Below are 24,939 nucleotides of genomic sequence, written 5' to 3'. Positions count from 1 at the left end.
TCCCCAGTAACCTCGAACTGTACTTTCAGGGTTTGTAGGATATGAGGTAGTCCATTGAGGACTGTGATGAAGAGAAATTCCTTCACCCAGAGATTGGTGAGTCTGTCGAATTCTCTGTCTTAGAAAGCAGTTGAGGCCAAAACATTAAATACTTTCTGCGAGTTACACATAAAAACAGAAACTGCTGGAAAATCTCAGCAGGTCTGACAGCATCTGTGGAGAGAAATCAGAGTTAGATCCAGTGGCCCTTCTTCAGAAACCAACAGCAGACTGATTTGGATGATCAGCAGTGGTCATGTTAAATGGCAGAGCAGGCTCATGGCCTTATTTTCTATGTTTCTATCCTACAAATGGTGGCCTTACTCTTTGCACATAGTATGAAGAATGTTTTTTCCCAGCAAGGAGAAGTAAATTATGACACTGTTTAACTGAGAGATGATAGTATTAGAAACACAGAAAGTTCCAATATTTCATGCTTCATATCAGCATCAAGCTCACTGTCAGGAATATTACACTTTGATGTACACTAAAGCTGTATCTGCTCTGTGCCAGCTATTGCCTCAGAGGAGCATTGCCTATTGTAGTTCTACAGAATTTCCATTTCACACAGCAGCAATCTTCTGAATGAGATCACCAATTTAATTGTGAACACTGCACTGTAGATTAAGAACTGAATTCATGCAGTTTGGCCACTAAAATGTCTTTCTCAAGAAGCTTAACTTCATAGCGGATTACAAAATTTCAATGACTTTAGAAAAAAATATTGAGTTGAGAAATAATCAAACCATAGATAATTAAAAGTTCATTAACTACTAATCAGTTTTTAACAGAATAAGAGTTCTGCTTGATGGCCAGCCTTTTTTGCCCATTCCAACATGCCCTTGAATTAAATGGCTGGCTTATTGCTTATCCAGCTTCTCTATTTCCCTGATTTTCTATCAACAATTCCTTAATCTACCTACTCCTTTCCACCCCCCCACCCCCCCCGACTCCATCGATCCACTCACTCCTTACCCCACTCTAATTATGTTTAAGAATGACTAACAAACCATTGTTATCATCGTTAAAAACACATCATGGTACACTAACGTCCTTTAAAGATAATATTTTACCCTTAGCTGGTCAAGCCTACGTATGACTCCAGACCCACAGCAGTGTGGTTCACTCTCAACTGCTCTAGCAAGGACTCAGATTAAGGGGTAATTAGGGACAGGCAATAAATGCTGTACCATTGTCCCCATGAAGTAATATTTTTAATTCTTGCTCACATTCCACTGTATTACCGAAGGAATGCTACATTTTTGTAGGTACTGCTTTTTGGATGAAATGTTAAAGCTAGACCCTGTCTGCCCTCGCAGGTGGATATTTACGATCAATGAGACTGTCTTGAAAAAGGCATTATCTCCACTGACCTAGTCAATATTTATCCCTCAAATCAGCAATATAAACAGATTGCGGTATCTGGTTATTATCACATTTCAGTTAAGAGGTCTCATGATGATAAAGAGGTTTGGGAGTTTCTGATGTTATGAAAGGAGCTATATAAATACATGTTTTTCTTTAAATGGGCATTTGGAATGTCATTGTTAAGTCTGGTACTTCCTTACCAAATCAACAGTGCGATCACCAGACTGTTGTTGTTCTTTATCAATAAGTTCCAAACTGGGTGGTTTCCAACACAACATTCATTTCACGCATTCAGCAATAAAATGCCAGAAATGCCTTGATTGTGTTCAATGGTAGCATTTCAGGAATAATTCTTGCACAACTAAAATTGATCATTGATTAACAGACAACAACAATCAGCATACAATTGTTAAGGATTTAGTGTTGGTCCAAGAGCAGTAGTTGGATTCTTTATTCAATCTCAGTCCTCTCACTGAGACCCTATGTCCAGACATATTGCTGACCTTTTCCCTTGGGATTTTCACTCTTCCATTGATAACAGATAACATCTGGAAATATTCCCTGAAACATTTAGCCAACAGTCTCAAATTTTTCACCTTGCTTGATGATATGTGGATCAGTGACTTGACTCAAAACATTAACTTTGCTTTCTCTTCACAGATGCTGCCAGATCTGCTGAGTTTCCTCAAACAATGTGTTTTGGATCTCCAGCTTTGCAGTTCTTTGATTTATTTCACCTATAGAAAACAAAGCTTTGGAATCTACATTATAGGAGAGATGTGATTGCACTGGAGAGGTGCAAAGATCCACCAGAATGTTGCCAAGGCTGAAGAGTTTGAAGAAGAGAGATTGGATAATAGCTATTGATTCCCCCAGGGCTGACCTTTACTCGTTCCTTTGTCTGTCCAATTGTTGTTCTGTCTCTCTGGGCTTCACCTTGGCCTATTGTTTACGCCCCCCCCCCAACCCCTCGCTGATCTTCAGCATGTAAACCAACCTTTTCCTAGTTAAAAATCACACAACACCAGATCTCCAAATCATAACCTTTTCCTAGTTACAATCAGTTCTGAAGGGAACGGCACTGGACCCAAAATCTTAACTCTGCTTTCTCTCCAAGGATGTTGCCAAACCTGCTGAGTTTTCCCAGCATGTTCTGTTTTCCAGCATCAACAGTTCTTTTTTTTAAAATTAGTGTTTAACTCTCAGCCACACCTTGAAGAATTTCTACTCCCTCTGACAGAATTGCAATACTCATCTTTTTTTCTTGTTCACATTTATTACTTTAATTCTGGCGTTTGACAAAATATTTGCCAGAACCCGCTTCCACAGCTACATGGGAGTCACTGAGGGATGCATTCAGCTCAGACTTATCCCAAGTGGATTCCAACTTAAATTTCATCCTTTGTGTTTTGAATCTACTCTGGATCGTAGGTATCTCTGATGTACAATGCTCCTCAAACAGCTGTTCTCACCACATCCCAAGATCCCCACTCAGTGTAATGTGTTGCCATATGCAAACTCTCAACCTCTATCAACTTACGCTGGTTTGGAGCTGCCCTGCCTCCCAGTTTCACTTCATCCTCTGGCTCGTTCGACATTCTAATAAACTTTTTCTTTTCCTTTCAGGCATTAAGGAAAACAAGATACAAGAACTTAGAGATACCCGCACCCTTCTGGAACTTCCCTCCCCTCCCTTATCCCACCTCTGTTATATATTTACTATCTCTTCTGACCTTGTGCTCTCACATGCTGAATGTTATTGTTCTGAGTTTTATCCCTCTGCTTCCCCACCTCAATGAATTTCAAACAAGACATGACGGTGAACTCTTCTTCTGTCACCTTCACCTCCGTGCCTATTTCTTTAGGTAAGAGTTCTGTCCCTGTCCTAGAAGCCCCTTCACTCACCTTCAACACTCTCCCTCTACCTGAAAAAGGGTCGCTGAACCCAAAATGCTTCTCTCCACAGATGCTGCCTGACCTGCTGAGTTTTCTTAGCAATTTCTGTTTTTTGTTTCTGATTTCTCGTATCCACAGACCTTTTTTTTTGGATAGGCTGGGGTTGTTTTCCTTGGAACAGAGGACACTGAGGGGGGGGGAACGAGATTGAAATGTGAAAGGAATAGGTTGCTACACAGGAAGAATTAATCCCTTTATGAAGGGATCAACAATCAGGGACATAGATTTAAGAAAAGGAGCAGAAGGGTTTGAGGGGATGAAAGGAAAAACATTTTCACCCTAAGTGTGATGAGAATCTGGCACTCGCTGCCAATCAAGGTGATAGATGCATAAGCCCTCGTAACATCATCTAAGAAGTATTTAGATGTACGCTTTGCAATGCCAAGCCACAAGTCTCAGAAAATAACAATAGAGTAGTAGAGTCATAGGGTTGTACAGCACAGAAACAGATCGTTTGATCCAACTCAACCATGCCAACCAAATATCCTAAATAAATCTAACCCCATTTGTAAGCATTTAGCCCATTTCCGACTAAACCCTTCCTATTCATATTCCCAGCTGAAAAATGTGTTGCTGGAAAAGCACAGCAGGTCAGGCAGCATCCAAGAAGCAAGAGAATCAACATTTCGAGCATAAGCCCTTCTTCAGGAATGAGGAAGGTATGCCAAGCAGGTTAAGATAAAAGGTAGGGAGGAGGGAATTGGGGGAGGGGCGTTGGGAATGCGATAGGTGGAAGGAGGTTAAGGTGAGGGTGATAGGCCGGAGAGGGGGTATGGGCGGAGAGGTCGGGAAGAAGATTTGCAGGTCAAGAAGGCGGTGCTGAGTCCGAGGGTTGGGACTGAGATAAGGTGGAGGGAGGGGAAATGAGGAAGCTGGAGAAATCTGCATTCATTCCTTGTGGTTGGAGGGTTCCTAGGCGGAAGATGAGGTGCTCTTCCTCCAGGCATTGTGTTGCCATGGTCTGGCGATGAAGGAAGCCAAGAACCTGTATGTCCTTGGCGGAGTGGGAGGGGGAGTTAAAGTGTTCAGCCACGGGGCAGTTGGGTTGGTTGATGCGGGTGTCCCAGAGGTGTTCTCTGAAACGTTCCACAAGTAGGCGGCCTGTCTCCCCAATGTATAGGAGGCCAATCGGGTGCAGCGGATGCAGTAAATGATGTGTGTGGAGGTGCAGGTGAATTTGTGACGGATATGGAAGGATCCCTTGGGGCCTTGGAGGGAAGTGAGGGGGAGGTGTGGGCGCAAGTTTTGCATTTCTTGTGGTGGCAGGGTAAGGTGCCGTGTGAGCGGAGGTTGGGTTGGTGGGGGGTGTGGACCTGACGAAGGAGTGGTCTTTCCGGAATGCTGGTAGGAGAGGGGAGGGAAATATATCCCTGGTGGTGGAGTCTGTTTGGAGGTGGCGGAAATGACGAAGGGTCATCCGATGTATCTGGAGGTTAGTGGGGTGGTAGGTGAGGACCAGTAGAGTTCTGTCCTGGTGGCGATTAGAGGAGTTCAAGGGCGGAGGAGTGGGAAGTGGAGGAGATGCTGTGGAGAGCATCGTCAACCACGTCTGAGGGGAAATTGCGGTCTTGAAGAAGGAGGCCATCTGGGTTGTTCAGTATTGGAATTGGTCCTTCTGGGAGCAGATGCGGCGGAGGCAAAGGAATTGGGAATATGGGATGGCATTTTTACAGGGGCACGGTGGGAGGAAGTGTAATCTAGGTAGCTGTGGGAGTCGTTCGGTTTATAGTAAATGTCCGTGTTGAGTCGGTCGCCTGAGATAGAAATAGAGAGGTCTAGGAGGGGGAGAGAGGAGTCCGAGATGGTCCAGGTAAATTTGAGGTCGAGGTGGAAAGTGATAGTAAAGTGAATGAACTGTTCAACCCCCTCGTGGGAGCACGAGGTAGCGCCGATACAGTCATCGATGTAGCGGATGAAAAGGTGGGGGGGTGGTGGTGGTGGGGGGGGGATGCCAGTATAGCTGCGGAAGATGGACTGTTCCATATGTCCAATGAAGAGGCAGGCATAGCTGCGGCCCATGCAGGTGCCCATGGCTACTCCTTTGGTTTGGAGGAAATGGGAAGATTGCAAAGAGAAGTTGAGCGCCGATGCTCCCACTTCTTCCAAACCAAAGGAGTCGTCATGGGCACCCGCATGCAGGCCCTTGGCCTCCTCCATCGCCTGACCATGGCAACATGACGCCTGGAGGAAGAGCACCTCATCTTCTGCCTAGGAGATTTCTCCAGCTTCCTCATTTCCCCTCCCCCCACCTTATCTCAGTCCCAACCCTCAGACTCAGCACCGCCTTCTTGACCTGAAATCTTCTTCCGACCTCTCCAGCCTATCACCCTCACCTTAACCTCCTTCCACCTATCGCACTTCCAACACCCTTCCCCCAAATCCCTCCTCCCTACCTGTTATATTAGCCTGCTTGGCACACCTTCCTCATTCCTGAAGAAGGGCTTATGCCCGAAATGTCGATTCTCCTGCTCCTTGGATGCTGCCTGACCTGCTATGCTTTTCCAGCAACACATTTTTCAGCTCTGATCTCCAGCATCTGCAGCCCTCACTTTCTCCTATTCATATACCCATCAAAATACCTTTTAAATGGTGTAATTGTATCAGCCTCACTTCCTTGAGCAACTCATTTCATATATGCACCACCTCCTGCTTGAAAAAGCTCCCCCTTAGGTCCCTTTTAAATCTTCCCCCTCTCACCTTAAGCCTATATCCTCTAGTTTTGGACTCCCCTACCCCAGGGAAAAGAACTTGACTATTCACCCCATCCATGCTCTTCAAAATTTTACAAACTTCTATAACGTCACCCCTCAGCTCAGACACTCCAGGGAAAATAGCCCCAGCCTATTCAGCCTCTTCCTTTAGCACAAACCTTCCAACACTGGCAATACCCTGTAATTTTTTTTCTACACCCATTCAAGATGCACAATATCTTTCCTATTGCTCAGAAACCAGAATTGAATGCGGTATTCTAAAAGTGGCCTTATCAATTTCCTGTACAACATGACCTCCCAACTCCCATACTCAATGCAATTTGCCATTATTTTTGAACAGTGCAGACTCGTTGAATCTAAGAGCCTTTTTCTGTATTGTAGTCCTCTATGAGATCTCCCACTAAAACATTACATAACATGAAGGTACTTGAATTACTCAATATTTGTCAACTGTCTGACAGACACATCAATCAATAAGGTGCGGGCATTTTCTTAACTTGGTTACTTGAACCTTGGGACGATATGCATTTTATTAACCAATAAATTTTAGTTCTTTTCATGGAAGCTTTTACTTCCAGAAATGAGTACACGTTGTGCCGAAGAAACACACAGCTGTTCCAGTCAATATGGGTTGTCTATAATGGGGAGTTCTAAGTCATCTCTTATAAAACGACGGGTTAATTTAAAACCACATAAAGGGCTTTCCCCATTCCGCCGAAAATTACAATCATTCTGACCTTACCTGCCACACGCTATAGTGGAAATGCACCAGACGGGCATTAGTTCCTTTCCCTCAACATAACATTGACCTTTCACCCTGCCCGAATAACGCTTGCGCAATTGCCCACAGAGCCGAACCGGTCGTTAGCGGAGGGTAATGCGCATGTGTAGTTTGCATTCTGCTCGGATCAGGCACAGGCGGGAGGTGGGCAGTGCGCAATCGCAGTGCTCTCGTGTGCGATCTGGGAGCTGATGTGTAACCGTCGAGTGGATCGAGGTTGTTACGGGAGCTGCTTCAAGTCACTGTCCTGACGAGGGAAAACACCTTGAACCGTTTATTTCTTTATTGATATATTTCGAGCTTCTTCAACAATAAATAAAAACTTGCCTCCTCTTCCACGCAACATAAAAAGGGGAATAAAAGCTTAGTGTGTCTGAAATTAACGCAGTTTCTAAGAGACCTCTGGGGGTCTTTGCTTGCATTTTTCTGAGGTAAAATGTGCTTGTCCACTGTCTGTTTCGGAGCAAAGCTACAAAATAACAAGAGGTCGTTATGTTTTTTTCTCACAAAAAGGGCAGAAAATCTACAAAAGAAAGAGAATCAGTTCGGTATAAGAGATAAACGTAGACGACGCTGCGCGTGCTCTGACGCGCTAGGTCCACTGGGAGTTGTAGTTCCTGTGAACGGGAGTCCAGTGAGGGAAGTGGGGGTGACGGCAGGTGGGAACTACATGTTCCAGTGGCCTCTGCGGCGGATCCAAACCGCTGTGTGGATGTGTGTGGTGTTAGTCCCCCTCTGCGCTGGTGATGATGATGATGATGATGATAGGCGTTGTGGTTCAGGGGGTAGTAGAGACAAACCATTACAAGAGAGAGATATTCAGCTTCATCACCGCCAGGGAGCTAGCTGCAAGGGAATCAGAGAGGGAACGAAGGCGTAATCCTCCTCGCGCCCCCAGTCATGGAACCTTATAACCATCCTCACCACTACTAACAGCAGAGAGTATCAAAAGGGTCAGCCTGCAGAAATCACAGAGCCCAGCTGCAAACAACACCACAACCCTCCAATCAGTAACACATTGCACATTTGGCTTTGTTACTGAAACACTGCTGAAGGGTAAGTGCTTATGAGCGGGCTCAGTTATAAAAACTGTAGAGTTTCTGTCCCGTGCCTTAGCGTCAAGATCTATCTTGCTGCATTCAGCGGGTTGCAGTTTCTTGATGAAATGAGCGTTTTATTAATAGTTTCTTCCGCTGATACAAATCTGGGCTTCATTTACTGGATGTTTTACAGAGGGTACAGCTTTGTGTGCTGCTATACGGTAAATGTTCAACTTTAGCCCTTTATATTGTCGTATAAAATTTTCTCTCCGTGAGGTTTGTTGCAGACCACGTGCAGGATAAAACGGTGTTAAAATAAATTCCGAGCAGCATCAACTTTCTCCCACTCATCTTCTGTAAATTAAAGCAAGTTAAATTTTTGGACCTTTTCTTTTTGGTATCAGCTGAGTTTACACTTCATAATGTCATATGCGTACAAAGGAAAATATAAACCACTCTTTCTTTACATATATATTACAATTTTTAAGCGTTTTATGTAACGTCGAGTGCTGCCCCGCAACGGCGTTAAACATGTAACAAACTAAAAGTCAGAACATTTACAGACTTAAGATGTTGGAATCTTGGGCTTGCGGGTGCGATATTTACACGTTTTGCAGATCATTTTTATACAGTGTCGAGTTTTCTGTGAATGTATTGTATAATTGCATTAAGGATCGAGATTTTTTAATTTAAAAGTTCAGAAAGGAACAAAATCTTAAGCGGGCAATTCACTTTATAATTTTTTTGTTATCAAAGGAAATAGCCGTAGTATCTCCCAGCAAAGGATAATTATTAACTTTATATTCCAACAAAATTGCGGTTAATCGTAACCGTTATTTTAGGATAATTACATCGATCTTTTTTCATATTTTTTTCTGTAAAAGCTACCATGAAAATATTCTTATGACTTAAAAACAACAAAATGATCCGGACAATAAATGCAAGATCAGTAACATGCGATTTAATACATTAAAATGATGGACAAAGGAAACAAAAATTGATAAAGTTAAATAGCCATGAATAATGTTGAACTATCTCAGGGTGAAGTTGCATCCAAAAGATTTGCACGATTCAACTTCTGTCGTGTACGAAGTGCATAAAATGAATTCTGTAATCAAAACTGTACAGGAAGTCATGAAATAATGTTCCTTTATTAACCCTAATAATACAAATTAGGAGCATCATAATATCAGAAATAGCATACGCAGTATTTGGGTAGATAATTACTCAAATGTCTATCCAAGGTTACAGAGGGTGTTCAAGTATAATACAGTATCATAGGCTCAAAAATTGGCACACAGTCAGCTAGATTCATTGAGATCATGTTTTGTGTATACCGGATTAGTTGTACATTTGTAAAGCCAGTACTTTGGATATATTAAAAGCTTGTAATTAAGGCTACAATTCCTTCTCTCTTTTATTTATTCTTCTGAGATATCATTCTGGTGAATAAAAACTGAAAGAGCTGTAATGTTGGAAGACAGAAACAAAAATAGAAATTGCTAGAAACGCTCTAGAAGAGTTCTGAGGAAAGGTCACTGGACCCAAAGCGTTAACTCTGATTTCTCTCCACAGATGCTGCCAGACCTGCTGAGCTTTTATTCAACAATTTGTTTTTGTTTCATTTTGGTGAAACTTTAACTGGCTTTATAGTTCTGACTTATACTTTCACATTATTTGAACTAAATTTATTTCTATTTTTAGAAACTGGACTCATAGTGCTGTTATTTGCATAATATATTATGTGATGGAGACTGTGAGATTTTTATACCATATCATTTCTTTTAAGTTTTGGATTTTGAATTGACATCTTTTTCTGTGTTAGAGTTAACGATTAAACCAACATGTGGTGATTGCTTTTGACAGCAACTTGAGGAGGTAGCTTTTAGACCGAATGGGCTTTGTTTATGTAAGGAGTATTTTCAGCTGAGGAAGGCAAATAATTGTGTATCAGGGTTTCTGTTTGAGAATTCTGAAATGTTTTTAAGCTTCAGAGAAATACCCATAGCTTGTGGGTGGAGGGGAGTTTTTTTTTGTTTTTGCGTTGGGGACATTTCTACAAGATGAAAGTTTGAAATGTAAGACAGTGCTCTTGAGAAAGGGTGAAAGATGTTTAGATGAAATTTTGAAGAGGTTTTTGGAGCTGAGAATATTTTAAGCTCTGGTGCAACAAAACTTTCAGAAAAACTGTATTGGTTTTTGCAGACAGGAAGTTTAAGACAGTTAATTGAACATATTGAGGTGTTTTAAAAAAATGATTCTCTGGTGAGTATTGCCCAAAGGGTGCTTTTGGATGCTATGAAGGGATACTTTAGGATTATAGATTTACTACATATTTCAAAATTTTCAACATATGTATTAGTTTTGTCTATTCTATTTTATCTTCAATTTATTTGCAAAATAAACTTTAGTTTTATTGTTCGCACACATTGTGGCAGATTTAGTTCAAATGTTCTGGTGGCAGACTACCTTGTTAAAACTAAAGCAAAACAAAATATGATGTACCAACACACACAAGGATGAGAACTGACTTTTCCAGTAATCACATCAGCTGGGACCATAACAACTGAAAGAACTAAATGCATTGCTAGTGGAGTTCTCAACTTCTTCGAACTTGTGTAACTTGCTATCGATCGGTCAGAATCCTTCTATGTTTTCTCAACTTTAATGATGTTTGTCTCTTCAGTGAAAATCGTCATCTTTTAAACCTTTCCTGCTCAATTAAAACTGATTTCCTAATATGAATATACATCTGGTCGAAGTGGAGGGAATCCTGTGGAGTCCAGTTTAAGTCTTGTTCACGGTGCTTTTAATCTCAGCCCACCTCCTTCTGGATTCACTGCATGCACATACATTCACTCCCTCCAAAACAGACTATGTATAAGATGCACTGCAGACATTCATCAAGATTTCTTCGACAGCAGTAAATCTATAATCCCAAAATACTCCTCTGTAGCATCCAGAAGCACCAATTGGATAGTACTCATCAGAGGAAGATGTTTTCTTGGAACACCTCAATATGCTTAAATTAACTTAAGCTCCCTGTCTGTAAAAATTGACAGCCTTTTCCTGAAAGTTTTATCACACCAGAGCTTAAAATATTGTCAGCTTCAAAAACCTCTTCAAGGTTTTATCCAAATATCTTTCACCCTTTCTCAAGACATTGTGTTTTACGTTTCGAACTTCATCCTGTAGAACTGCCCCCACTGCAAAAACAAAACAAAACTCTCCTCCATCCACAAGCTAAGGGTATCTCCCCAAAGCTGAAAAACCCATGATCACCACCATCTAGAAAGACAAGGTCAGCAGGTACATGGGAACACTCCTGCAAGTTCTCCTCCAAGCCATTCATCATTCCTGACTTGGAAGTATATCACCAATCCTTCATTATCACTGGATCAAAATTGTGGAACTCCCTCCTTACCATGTTGTGAGTCTACCTACACCAAACAGATGGCAACATTTCAAGGAGGCAACCTAGCACCACCTTTTCAAAGGCAACGATGGATGGCAGTAAATGCTGGCTGGCCAGCAATGTCACATGGATGAATGAATTTTAAGGTTTAAGCTTTTTTTTAAAAAATTCATTCAATGGATGTGAGTACCATCTGCTAGCATTTCAAGCACACCTCTAACTTCTCAGCAGTTTTTAAGAGCTAACCACATTACTTGGTCTGCGTCCTTCACACACAGATGGCAGATTTTCTTCCCTAAAGAACTTGGTAAACCAGATGGGTTTTAATGTCAGTTAATAAGGGTTACACACTTGTCATTTGGATTTCAAACCTTTATCCCCAGAATGTTAGCCTTGGACTTCTGGATTACTAGCCCAGTTACATTAGCACGAGGCTACTGTATCCTCTATCATCAAAGCCCTTTTATCTATCCAAAATTCAAAACCTTAACTGTTTGACAAATCTACAGTGTTCAACTTGAGTTAAACCTCCCCACTCATTCACATTGGCAGTATCGAGCCCCTGCAACCTCCTCACCTTCCATAGGCTCGGTCAGGAGTGACTCATGTGCCATGTGTCGAAGGTTATGTTGTCCTTGGTTTTTTTCAAAAAGGGTTATAACAGGCAGAGGTTCCTGTTTGTCTCGGATTAGTCTACTTTGATTATGGCTAACATATACTGCCTAAGGTGACAATCAAGGAAAAGGGCTTTTTAAGGTATTTTTAAAAAAAAAACACTTGTAGAATGACAGGGAAGTGGCCAGTTCTCCCAGTTCAGGGATTTTTCGAGTTTGGTTGTTTTTAGCTGGGGACCTAAAGAAACAGCTGGTGGAATGGAAAGAGTTTCTATTCAGCAGTTGATCCCTAGCTGATTCTCTTACATCTCTCATGTAAGAATCTGTGTTTGATTTTACCTTTTTTGCCAAGGGGGATGTTTATGGGGATGTTGCAGGAATTTGGAGGAGCAGCATCATTAGGTTGTGTTAAGAGTCAGTTGGGTTTTCAGATAGGTTAGGTTATATGATATTCTGTTTGCTTTTGTTCGTTTCATTCAATAGTCTGTAGATAAATCCTGTTTTATTTAAAACTGAGTGGTTTGACCAGCTGCATATCCTGGAACATCCACCTTACATCTGTTTAAAACGGCAAGAAAAGTTAGGGTCTGGGCTACCTTCTTGAAATGTTTTGAGGGGTCTGGCCTGGACCATAATAGCCTGGACAGCATTGAGCAACCTCATACTACCAAGGATAGAACAGATTACTCAATTGGCAATCCTACCATTGGACTCAATATTTTCCTAGCTTATCCATCTTTGGCACATTGTGGCTACAGTATTGGCAACTTGCAGGATGCACTTCAGCAAATTGAAGTTACATTATAGCACATTTTACTGCTGTTACCGCTTTTTAGCATTGTGGGAGCACCAGCAACACACAGACCTTGACAAATCAAAAAGAAATACCACCAGCTTATCTGAGAATCTAAGGATGAGCAACAAATTTAGCTATGTCAGTGACACGATCATTTCAAGAATAAATTTGAAGAAGATTGCCCTACCCCAGTCAGTAATGCTGCTAGGGTGAAAGAAAGCAAAGTTTAGTTGTATAGAACATGAGAATTGATGATCTTAAAAAAAGACATGTTTTGGCAAAGCTTTTCATCTAGTACTCATCAGGATCATTTGCAAGAATACCAGTTTAAGGGGGAAAACCAACATTTATGCTGTATGAGAGGAAAATGAGTTTCAAATGAGCAATTTGCTGTGTCATTCGTCAAGGCATTGCACTGAGAAGTGGTTTAAAATTTAAAGAAATCCTAACAATTACTTGTTAATTGTATTAACTGGTGTATTCTCCAGGGGAATGCTTTTACCAACAGAGTCCATTTACCAACCAGCCAGGATTCTCCTTTCATATAGTACAAATGTTTGTTTCCTCCCCGCCCCCCCCCCCCAAAAATTGGTATTTCATGTGGATTGTCCTGATGAGTGCAAGACAAAAAGCTTTGACGAAATATGTCTTCTTTTTCAGCAATGTAAGTTTAAATTGTATGGAGAGAGAGAGAGAGCAAACAAGGAATCTACTTATCTTGTCATATTCCTTTTCTACACTCTCATTCTATTCCTGAAGAAGGGCTGATGCCCGAAACGTCGATTCTCCTGTTCTTCGGATGTTGCCTGGCCTCCTGTGTTTTTCCAGCACCACATTTTTCATCTCTGGTACTCCAGCATCTGCAGTCCTCACTCACTCCTCATTGTATAGCCTTGTTGGGAAAAGAAATGCTTTTTATTGTTAATTGGGTGTTTTATAAGCAGTTACCATGCTGTTTATGTGAGTTTCTTCTTTTATCATAACATTGCACTGAAAATTTTGTACTCTTTAAATAGAAATATTCATATGTGAACTCCTCGCAGCTTTTTGTAGATAGTTTTGTGATAAAGCAGGAGTAATTTTAAAAATATATAACTGATTGTGGTATTAGTTTTGTTTACACTAATCTGCCGTGGATCCATTATTCTCCAAAATGTCACCTTCACCTGGCTCAGAATTGCTCTCAGCTATATTATGCAGCTGTGGATGTTTGATGAATAGTTTAGGCTAAGGAAAGGTTCACTACATGTATTGATGCTCTGTCCCTAACTAAAACGGATTTTTTTCTTTTCTTGATGACTTGGAAGTGCCGGTGTTGGATTGGGGTGGACAAAGTTAAATTTCACACAACATGACGTTATAGGAGAAAGTGAGGACTGCAGATGCTGGAGATCAGAGTTGAAAGTGAGAGGTTGGAAAAGCATGATGCTGCCTGACCTGCTGTGCTTTTCCAGAACCACACACTCGACCAAGTTAAAGTCCAACAGATTTATTTGGGAGCACCTCCTTCATTGGCGCCCTGAAAGCTAGTACTTCCAAATAAACCTGTTGGACTACAACCTGGTGTTGTGATTTTTAACTCTTTTCTTGATGTAATGGGTGACATCATTTTTAAAAACCTATTTCAGATGCTATTCAACATTGCTTGTGTATCGGATTCTCTCTTTGTCCTGATCACTTATTCACTGAAAACTAATATTGTTTTCACGTCTCTCCTTTCACTCTAATTTATGTATCAGTTCTGTCGTATTTTGACTGTTTCATGAGATCTGATGCAATCTCGTTATTTGTTCCATTTCTTTTGAAGCTTTAAGAGTAGGGTTTTTACCAATTTATTCCAGTTATGGTGCATTTTGATGAATTCATTTGCAACATGATCTTTTATTTGTTTGGGGATGTGACAAAACATATTGGTGAAGGTAAAACAGCGGATGTGGTCTACATGGATTTTAGCAAGGCATTTGTTAAGGTTCCCCATGGTCGGCCCATTCAGAAAATAAGGAGACATAGGATACAGGGAAATCTGGCTGCCTGGATACAGAATTGGCTGGACCATCGATGAGAGGGTGGTGGTAGATGGAAAATAGTCAGCCTGGAGCTTGGTGACCAGTGGTGTTTCATAGGGATGGGTTTTGCAGTAGTAGAGTCAGATATATTTTGGGAAATTTTAGCGACTCTTAGGCACATGGAAGATAGTACAATGTAGGGGTATGTAAGTTTGTCCGATCTTAGAGGAGGATAAAAGGCCAGCATAACATTGAGGGCCTGGTACGGTGCTGTACTGTTCTATGCTGTATGTTCATTAGAGATAAACATTTTAATTTTCAATTTTAAAGTACAAAACAGTATAAGTCTTGCAAAAATGGTATCTGGTCTGAAAGCTCTTTTGCATTTTTGACTTTGTGCTGAAATGTGGCATCGATGGTTACAATGTGAGATTTAACCAGAACATATTGTGAACTAAATACCAAGCGTCAGGCTGGGAGAGGGACAGTCAGACATCTTTCAAGTTGAGTTTGACGAGACGGTGCTATTGCCAAAATTATTCAATCTATACACATAACAACAGATACGCAGACGATTAGATGTAATTCCAGGGGTAAAAAAATTGGAGGTAACACCATAATAAGTTTGTGGTATACTGATCACAGTGCCACTTACAGAATCAGAAGAGGTCCCACAAAATATTGTAGATCAAGAAAAGTACTGAGGTTTAGAATATAGATTTGAGCAGGAACACCAAAGGTATTAGAAGAATACATTAAAAGAAACTGGAGTCAAGATTGAACTATGCAAAAGGTTGATAACTTTGTCTGTTCAAACGAAAAATGGTGATGACAGATTGTCGATGTGATGCAAACATTAAAAGAAGAATGGAAGTAGTCGGGAGTAATTTTGTGAAATGAAGGTTATGTGATGACAAAAAAAAAATTCAAGCTTGTAACAACGAAACAACTCATAAGATGCTACGATCTATTCATTTTCTTGTATGCCTCAGAAACTTGAACAAGTAAAGATCTGTCAGGGGAAAAATATAGAAGCTTAGACGTATGGATGCCAAAACAAGTTCCAAATGAAGACAGTAAGAGATGATTGAAATTGCAAGAGCGAAAAGACATTTTTAAAAAGTGACATCCTGTCTGTATCCTGGCCGCTTAATCAGATCTGAAACACTTAGAGAGATCTTTCCTGGAGGGCAAAGTGAAGAGCAGCAGGAAGAGAATCACCCTAGGTACAATTTGAATGACAGATGTCAGAATTCTATAGATGTACACAACTTTAGGCCACTTTTGGAATGTTGCATGCAGTTCTGATCACCACACTACCAAAAGGACATGGTTGCTTTGGAGAGGGTGCAGAGAAAGTTTACCTGAATGTTGCCTGGGTTTTAGTTATGAGGAGAAATTGGATAAGCATGGATTGTCTTCCCTGGAAAGATGATGGCTGAGGACTGACCTGAGTGGTCTACAAAAATTAGAAGAAGCTTCGTTAGGGTGGATAGTCAGACCTTTTCGCAAGGATGGCAAGGTCAGCTATGAGAGGGCACAGTTTCAAGGTGGGGGGGGGGGGGTGGGTGAGGTTAGGAGAGAAGTCCAGGGAAAACTTCTCAGAAGGTGGTAGGCACTGGAAGCAGGCAATTTAAGATGCATTTGATAAATACATGAATGGGAGGCGAACAGAGGGATAGAAATTGTGCATGGTCAATAACTAGCAGGTTTAAATAAAGATTAGGTATTGCCACAGGCTTGGTGTGCTACAGGGCTTGTTCTTATGCTTTATTATATGTATGAAGGTGGCATAAGACAGATGAGTGTAGCGTACAGCCAATCTGGCAGAAGTAGGTACAGGCTGCAGAAGCAGTATGTGGTATTTATGAAAATAATTTCTTATTGTTTTCTGCATCTCTTTTAAGATATTCTGATAAATCAAGAGCTAGTTATTTCTATGCTGATACCATCTGGAGGATAGGAAGTCAGGTGGCTAAATGTTATTCAGGGTGAATATCAGTTATCATCTTAAATTTGAAGCAGGTTTTTGAGGGGCATATAAACGACTCTGGGAACTATTGCTTGTGTTCACAGAATTTTAGAATTGTTATAGTGCAGAAGGAGGTCATTCAGCCCATTGTGCCAGCATTGGCTCTATCATCTAGTGCTGATGTCCTGCCTTTTCCCCATATCCCTTCGCACCATTTCTACCCAAATAATCATCCAATGCCTGATTTGAACCTGCCTCCACTATATTTCCAGACAATTCATCCCATACCATAACTACACAGTGTTTAAATTTTTTTTCTCTTGCATCACTCTTGCTTTGTTTGCACATCACTGTTTTTATTGAACTCCGTGAGAAATAGTCCCCTTCTGGATGAGAGCCTCTATTCAGGGTCTAGTCATATAGTATTGCTGCAATACTATTGCAGATCTGGAACCAAATTAACACGATAAATTGAAAGGCCCTCCCAATTAAAGGATTGTCAACAAGATTTCACTTGTCATTACTTAAATCCTGTTTCATTATGATTCATATTTAACACGCAAATGATACTTCAAATGAAAAAGTGAATTTGTCTTTAAATAGATGGTACAATGCATTGCCTACATGGTCTCTGTTCATGCCTTTCGGTCAAAAGTGGTCACGAATCACCAAGTTTCTATTAGAGTTTCCCAATGCTGTTGGATTATATGGCATGTCTCCGAACTGAGGTCTTTGTGGAATTTTCTGTTCTACTTTGAATTATAAGTGCAATTCAAAATATGACGTCTTGGAATGCTTAGCATTCGTGGCAGTATTGACAAATTAATTTTTGCTGAGTTCACAGTTGATGCTGCACAACTAGTCCCAGCAATCCTGGGTTTTGAAGGGCGTTCTTGGGGGGGAAAAAGCCAAAATTCCTATTTCTGATTTCAATCAGTTTCTTTTCCCCCCCCCCCCCACCAAAATGTAGGGACCAGATGAAATCTGGATATGGCTCAGTTGTGATGCCCTCCCCTTCACTGTTGAGGAGTGCATTGAGCACCTCCAAGTTCAGTAATAATGTGTGGACTTGGACAGGGAACAACTTTGGACCTTGAAGAAGTAAAATCTAACATGAAGGTTCCTCTTTATTGTCTTATTAACAATAACGACCATATCAATGTAATTTGCACCTTTGTTATGTGTAGGGGTGACCTTTAGTCTCATTTATCTCCTTTCAGTCATCTCCCATTTTAATGTTATGCCAGGCTATCCTTTTTGTTAACCATTTTGTGTAAGCAGGTACAGGTCACCCCCATATAATGCAATAAATTCTACTTTGATAAAGTCAAGAGGACTTTCTCATTAGACTACCAGTGGATTTTCCTCTGCCACACTAAATCAAAAAAGCCCTGTCAGATCCCCAACAGGAAATAGGATGTTGGACCATAATGAATTGTGAAGATTGATCAATCAACTTTGTGTGCATATCTGGAGCCTCCTTCACTCACCATCTAAGTTGGGTAAATCTGATCATAGAATCCCTATAGTGCAGAAAGAGGCCATTAAGCCCATTAAGTTGGCACTAATATTCCAAAGAATTTGGATTTTGGGAAGGAGGTAGAAGCATGCTGTGCAGGGGTTTGAGGTGGGGGTGGCGATTACCAGATGAAATAAGGTTAGTGACTTATTATGTCCACAATAATGAGCTGATTTTTCATGGTGAAGTCATGGTCCAGAGGGAGATTGGTATCCGAGACCCCTGGTGCTCAGCCTCTGCAATGAAGAGGTCAATATGCCAGACAACAACAGCTTTGCAAAATCCATAAACAGTACTGCCTGGACAGACCGATTTTGTTTCTGCCTGCTCCACAGAACTCATCTCTTCCAACTTCAACTCTATTTTTTTTCTCCCCCTGTCCAGATCCTTCCCACTTATATCTGTGATTCCTCTGATGCTTTACTTCGGTTTCAGAAATTCCAGTTCACAGGCTCCAGCCGCCTCCTCTTGACCATGGACATGCAATCCCTCTACAAGTCCATCCCCCATCAGGTGGTCTCTAGGCTCCCTGCTTCCTGGGACAAAGGCCTGAACCATCCCATTCACCACCACCCTCCTCTGCCTGGCCGAGCGCTCCTCACTCTGAATAATTGTTCTTTTAACTCCTCTCAATTTCTTTTGGCCAAAGGTGTGGCCATGATACCCACATGGGCTCCAGTTATGCCCGACCCTTTGTTGGATACATGGAACATACCTTTTTGCATCTCTTCTCTGGCGCCCACCCAGTATATTGATGACATCATCATTGCTGCTTCCCCCCTCTCATTCAGAGTTAGAAAAGGTTTATCAATTTTGCCTTCAGTTTCCACCCTGCTCTCACCTTCACCTGGTCCATCTCTGACGCCTCCCTTAGCTTCCTTAAACAACTCTCCCCATTTCTGGGGATAGATTGGCCACTAATATCTACCACAAACATGCTGACTCCCACAGTTACCTTGACTATACATCCTCTCTCATTGCTTTCAGTAAAGACGCTATCCTGTTCTCATCCCTCTGTTTCCATTGCACCTGCTCTATTGTTGCTAATTTTAATGGGGGGGCATCTGAAATGTCCATCATCTTCCTCAACCAAGGATTCCCTAGCACCAGTTGACAGTTCCCTCAGCTGGATCTGACCCATGTCCAGCACTTCACCCTTAACCCCATTTCTTGCCTCCCACGACAGCATTAGGGACCCTCTTGTCCTCACCAACGAGCATCCACATCCAGAGAGTCATTAGCTGCCATTTCCACCACCACCAGACTCTTATTCCCCTCCCCTCCCTTGTCAGCCTTCTGCAAGGAATGTTCCCTCTGGGACACCCTGGTGCACTTCTCCACTTCCAGCATACTCACACAACACCTCCCACCATGGGATATTCCCTTACAACCACACAATGTGCAACACCTGCCCATTTACTTCCTACCACCGCCCCCTCCCTCCCCGTTACGACACGGGGTAAATTCCCCTCTGCTAATTTAAACCTCTAACACAGAAAAGATTACCCTGTGCAGTAATCTGTGAAAATTCGACAAGCCAAGAACTAGTTAAGAAATAAAGTTGTTACTTTTACTTGTTACTTTGAAGTATAACAGAATAACTAACAACTATTGACAACCCCTTGCTCTAATCTATCATTTATTTTCCATTCTGTAATATTAGTCTGATAAAATCCCCAATTACGACTTACCAAAATTCAAATTTCAAAACCAGTCAGCTGTTGAATCTTCGCTTGGTATCTTCCTTTATAGCATTTCTTCTACTTAGGGATTTCTGTTTCACAGGTCACTGATTGATTAAAGGTATCTTTTTAGGAGAGCTACTTTTCTGAGCAGTCTGCACATGTTGGCAGTTCTCCCCCAACTGTTTATTTTTGTTTGGTTTTATATCCCAAAGCATCGGATTGTTTCATTGGTGCTAATGTTGTCAAAATGACAAATTCAAAGTTGATTGAAGTTTGGTATGTTGGGGCATAATTTAAACTAGCTGAATTCGAGTTTGTTTTTTTTTGTTTGAGGCAACCCAGCTTATCTAGCTGTTCGACCAAATGTTACATTTTAAATTTTCCGGTACTCTGTTGTGCCCCTCTAAGTCCTTGTTAGCTTTCAGCTCTCTTTAAAGGTACATTACACCTTACACCTTCATCATACCTCACGCCTTAATAAAAAAAGGCTTCATCTTTGTCTATTCTTTAAACACATTACCATCACATGCAGATACCTTTAATCAAAGTTCACCTTCATGTCTTTCCAAAACAATGGATAAATACAAATCTCTCATCTAAACTTAATCAGTTAAATCCGCGATAATGCATCTGCAATTGCATGCTTACAACCTGCAACATGTATGATTTTAAATTAAAAGTCTGTAACATAAGACTCTAACGAAATAGTCTCATATTCTTTTCTTCAAAGCGTTCTAAGAATGTAAGAGGATTTGTGTGTTCAACCATCTCTGATATTGTTCATGATGTACACATGAAAATGTTGTGAGGCCAGTAACAAACTCAATAGTTATTTTTCGATCGTGGAATGTTTCCACTGGTAGATGTTGAGCTTCTTAGAAAAATAACCCACTGGCAGTTCAATCACATCCTCATCCTTCCATCGGAGTACAGCTCCAACTCCAATGTCACAAGCATCGATGGTGACTTTAAAAGGTTTTGAAAGGTTTGGTGTAACTAACCACCACACCAGTTTTAATGTGGCTTTCAAATGGTCGAATGCTTCTGTCCACCAAAACCTTTTGTTTTTCAGCAAATCGGTTAATGGTGCCACGACACTGCTGAAGTTTGCAACAAACGTCTGACGGAATCTGCTGAGTCCTAAGAATTGCAGCACCTCTTTCTTCGATGGCCTTTGTTTTTGCGTTCCAGGGAGTCAAACTTCCATAACCAATGTTATGTCCCAAGAATGTCATCTCTGCTTTTGCGAATTCTGTTTTGTTTATCACCAGTTTTGCTTCTCGTAGTTGTTCAAAGAACTCTGTCAACTGTACTATGTGATCTTTCCAGGACTTATTAAAGATCACTACATCATCCAAATAGACTGCACAGTTTGTTAACCCAGCCACAACTCTGTTCATGTGTCTTTGAAATGTGGCGGCTGCGGTCTTCATTCCAAAGGCATCACTTTAAACTGATGCAGCCTGTTTGGGGTTACAAATGCAGAAATTTCTTTCACCGTCTCTGATAAAGGTACCTGCCAGTAACCATGCAGTAAGTCTACCTTGGTGATGCAACTGGCCTATCCAACTTTCTCAATACAGTTCTCCAATCTCGGAATTGGATGTGAGTCAGATTTTGTAATTGCGTTGACCTTTCGATATTCCACACAGGGTCATTGAATCCTATCCAGTTTGGGAACTAGGACGATCGACGATGTCCTTGTCAAGCATGGCCTCCACCTCCATCTGGACCTGTCTGGCTTTGAAAGGATTAAGCCAATAGGGATGTTGTTTCATCGGAGCAGTATTTCCTACATCGACTTCATGTATAATAACACTGGTCCTCCTCATCTGATTCTTACATATATCCTTATACTGAAGTAACAAATCTTTCAACTGAGTTCTAGCTTACTAACCTTCCCACTCCAAGGACGAATTCATTTTTAAAGTATATTTTGAGGCACATCAAAATCCACGTCATCTGGATTTGATTCCTCACTCCGTGGGGCAGTAAACTAACATCTGTTTCTCCCATTCTTTCTTTCTTGCATAATACAGTTTCAAAATTTTCACATGACATACTCGATACCTTTTTTTTCTATCTGGCATCTTTACAAGATAGTTCACCTGACTCAATTTTTTCTCAATTTGATAGGAACCACTAAACCTGGCTTTGAAGGGATCTCCTATCCCTGGTAACAGTACTAACACATCATCGCCTTGGGAAAATATCTGAGTCTCAGCTTTTATCTGCCACCTGCTCCATTTTACACTGTGCCCTCTTTAGGTGCTGTTTAGCTAACTCACCTACTCTATTTATCTCTCCCTCACCTCTGATACATAACCTGAGATCTCAGACTGTGGTTCTGTCAATTTTTCTTTAATTATTTTCAAAGGGCCTCTCACTTCATGCCCAAATATTAACTCGAAGGGAGTGAACAGAGTAGATTCATTTGGGGCATCTCTAATGGAAAACAATATGAGTGGGATACCTTTATCCCAATCATTCGAGTAATCCTGACAGTATGCTCACGACATGGCACAGACCTTGAAGACCACCTTTCTAAAGCTCCATGGTATTCAGGATGATACGCACTGGATTTGAAGTGCTGTATAACTAAGCTATCCTTAAAGAGTCTAGCAGTAAAATTTCACCCTTGGTCCAACTGACTCTCTCTGCTTAGCCGATACTGTGTGAAAAAAGATACTAACTCCTCTACTACTCTTTTTGCCTTGATACTCCATAATGGAATTACCTCTGGAAATCTGGTAGACACATCCATTATGGTTAACAAGTACCAGTTCCCACTTATAGTTCTTGGGAGGGGACCTATACAATCAATTATAATCCTCGTGAAAGGTTCTTCATGTGTGGGAATCGGCAGTAAAGCTGCTGGTTTTATTGCCACCTGTGGCTTACCTATCACTTGACATCATGATGTCATTCCTGATGAAGGGCCTATGCCTGAAACGTAGATTCTCCTGCTCCTCAGATGCTGCCTAAACTGTTGTGCTTTTCCAGCACCATGCTCTCGAATCTGATCTCCAGCATCTGCAGTCCTGGCTGTCTCTACCATTTGGCATGTATGACACATACGACAAAAGTTAACCACATCCTTGTGCATTCCCGGCCAATAAAAATGTTTTTGTACCTTTTTAGCCTGAGTCTTTCATACCCCAATTTGACTTCCTGCAAGCAGTTCATGTGCTACACATTATACCACCTGTCTGTATGCTGCTGGTAACACAATCTAGTGCACTTCGGCTCAGTTCTCCTCTACACTAATCTGCTGTGGTCTCCGTTTCCACCTTTAGTATTCTATCTTTCAGATAATAACCCTCCAAACTATTCTCTGCCTCCTTTTCGGACTACGCATCCACATATATATCTTTTATTGTCTTGTCTTGCTGTTGCGAGTCCCTTAGCTTTCAGGACTAAACACTTCTGTCTGACTCTCTGCCTGTTCAGGTTTTTCCTGCACCATTGCGTCAAACAGGGTATCTGCAAACTGAACCTCAACACCTTCATCTCTCTCTTTACTTTTCGCTTCGTGCTGTGATCTATGATAGTAGGATCTGGGTACCATCCAGTCTGGGAAATTACCAGGATATTTCTGTTTACACTGCTCAGTTTTTTGGTCTTCCTTGGGCTTCTCCACAACAAGGGGTGTCACTCTTACCTTGGATCCTGCCAAATCATTCCCAAGAACAAACTGAATTCTTGGAACTGACGCTCTGTTAATCACTCCCACTGTAACTTCTGCAGTCTTGAGTTGGCACTCCAACCTGATCTTACATAGGGGAATGCTAAATTTCTGTCCATCTATCCCTCAAATTGTCATACTCTCTGGTAACTGATCAGAAAGAGTGCATACCCGCTCATCCCTTACTATCAGCGACCAGTTAGATCCTGTATCACTTAAAATGATAACTACTTGTCCTTCTCCCCTGTTCTTTCTGAGTAATCTTTACCTACCGAGGCTAATTTTTTGTAGACTAACTCCATACCCAGCCCCTGCCTAGGCTGTGCACTCTCCTGCAGCTCCTCGACTCTTCTTGGGGTCTCCTTTACTACCTTCACCAATATCACTGATTTAGCTTCTTTTGCCACATCTTTTTCCATGGTGCCTTTCTTTTAATGACCAGCACTATGACTTTGTGTCCCACTTTACCACAGCGGAAATACCTGAGGCCTTTCACCTCTTTTCCACCCTCTTGGGCTGGTTTTTTATCCTGTGGTAAATTCTTACCAGTGTTCTCTACTCTTGGTTTCGTAGTGTAGAATCTCCCCTTCTCCTAATTTATATCCCTCTCAAGATGAAATTCTGGCCAGAAGTTTGTCTTATGCACAAACGTATATTCATCTGCTAATTCTCCTGCCCATTTTCCTTCATGAAATTTCTGTTCCTCCACATGAATTCTTACCATCTCTGGAAGTGAGCTTTTAACCTTCTTCAGCAGAATACTCTCTTGTAGAGCCTAAAAGGTCTTACCTATTTTTAAAGCACGCACCCATTTATCAAAATGACCATGTTTAATTCTTTCAAACTCAACATAAGTCTGACCTGATTCCTTCTTTGTTTTTGAACTGCTGTCTATATGCTTCTGGTACCAATTCATAAGTACTTAAAATAGCCTGTTTAATCTCTTCATAATCTTTTGCCGCCTCATCTGACAGTGCGGCAAATATCTCCCTCGTTGTCAGTCGTCAATTCTCCTGCTCCTCGGATGCTGCCTGACCTGCTGTGCTTTTCCAACACCACTCTAATCTTGACTCTAATCTCCAGCACCTGCAGTTCCCACTTTCGCCTGCCTCCCTAGCTCTGCCGAATGGTTTAATCTGAACTAGCATTATCCATAAATCCTCAGACCATTCCATCTGATGAGCTATTTTTTTCAAATTAAAGAAAGAAGGCTTCAACACCTTTCTCACCAAAATGTGGCAGAGTTTTTGTATATATGACAATCTTCTCTTTTTTTTAAATCTCCATCCTGTTAACTTGACTTTGCTGACTGAGTAAGTCACAACTTCTCAAGTTCAAATTCTCTTTTTTTT

At 41.3% G+C, this 24,939-nt stretch overlaps 2 protein-coding genes across 11 annotated transcripts in view; one reads left to right on the top strand and one right to left on the bottom strand.

The window, feature by feature from the left end:
* fcsk (fucose kinase) overlaps positions 1–6,932 on the bottom strand; it is a 391,653-nt gene extending 384,721 nt beyond the window's left edge. For 4 of the 6 annotated variants that reach the window (XR_011952315.1, XM_072547619.1, XM_072547621.1 and 1 more), the window contains exon 1: positions 6,817–6,932. The gene's annotated coding sequence lies outside the window, so the exon portion shown is untranslated. The remainder of the gene's footprint in view (positions 1–6,816) is intronic. The other 2 variants (XM_072547623.1, XM_072547620.1) reach the window with 2 other exon arrangements.
* Positions 6,933–7,580: 648 nt separating this feature from the next.
* Positions 7,581–24,939, top strand: part of st3gal2 (ST3 beta-galactoside alpha-2,3-sialyltransferase 2) — a 325,477-nt gene continuing 308,118 nt past the window's right edge. For all 5 annotated transcript variants that reach the window (XM_072547616.1, XM_072547615.1, XM_072547612.1 and 2 more), the window contains exon 1: positions 7,581–7,911. The gene's annotated coding sequence lies outside the window, so the exon portion shown is untranslated. The remainder of the gene's footprint in view (positions 7,912–24,939) is intronic.

The sequence above is a fragment of the Chiloscyllium punctatum genome, chromosome 26, assembly GCF_047496795.1.
Source record: "Chiloscyllium punctatum isolate Juve2018m chromosome 26, sChiPun1.3, whole genome shotgun sequence".
NCBI lineage: Eukaryota > Metazoa > Chordata > Chondrichthyes > Orectolobiformes > Hemiscylliidae > Chiloscyllium > Chiloscyllium punctatum.
The sequence above is the reverse complement of the archived record's forward strand: the minus strand, read 5'-3'. Positions and strand labels throughout refer to the sequence as shown.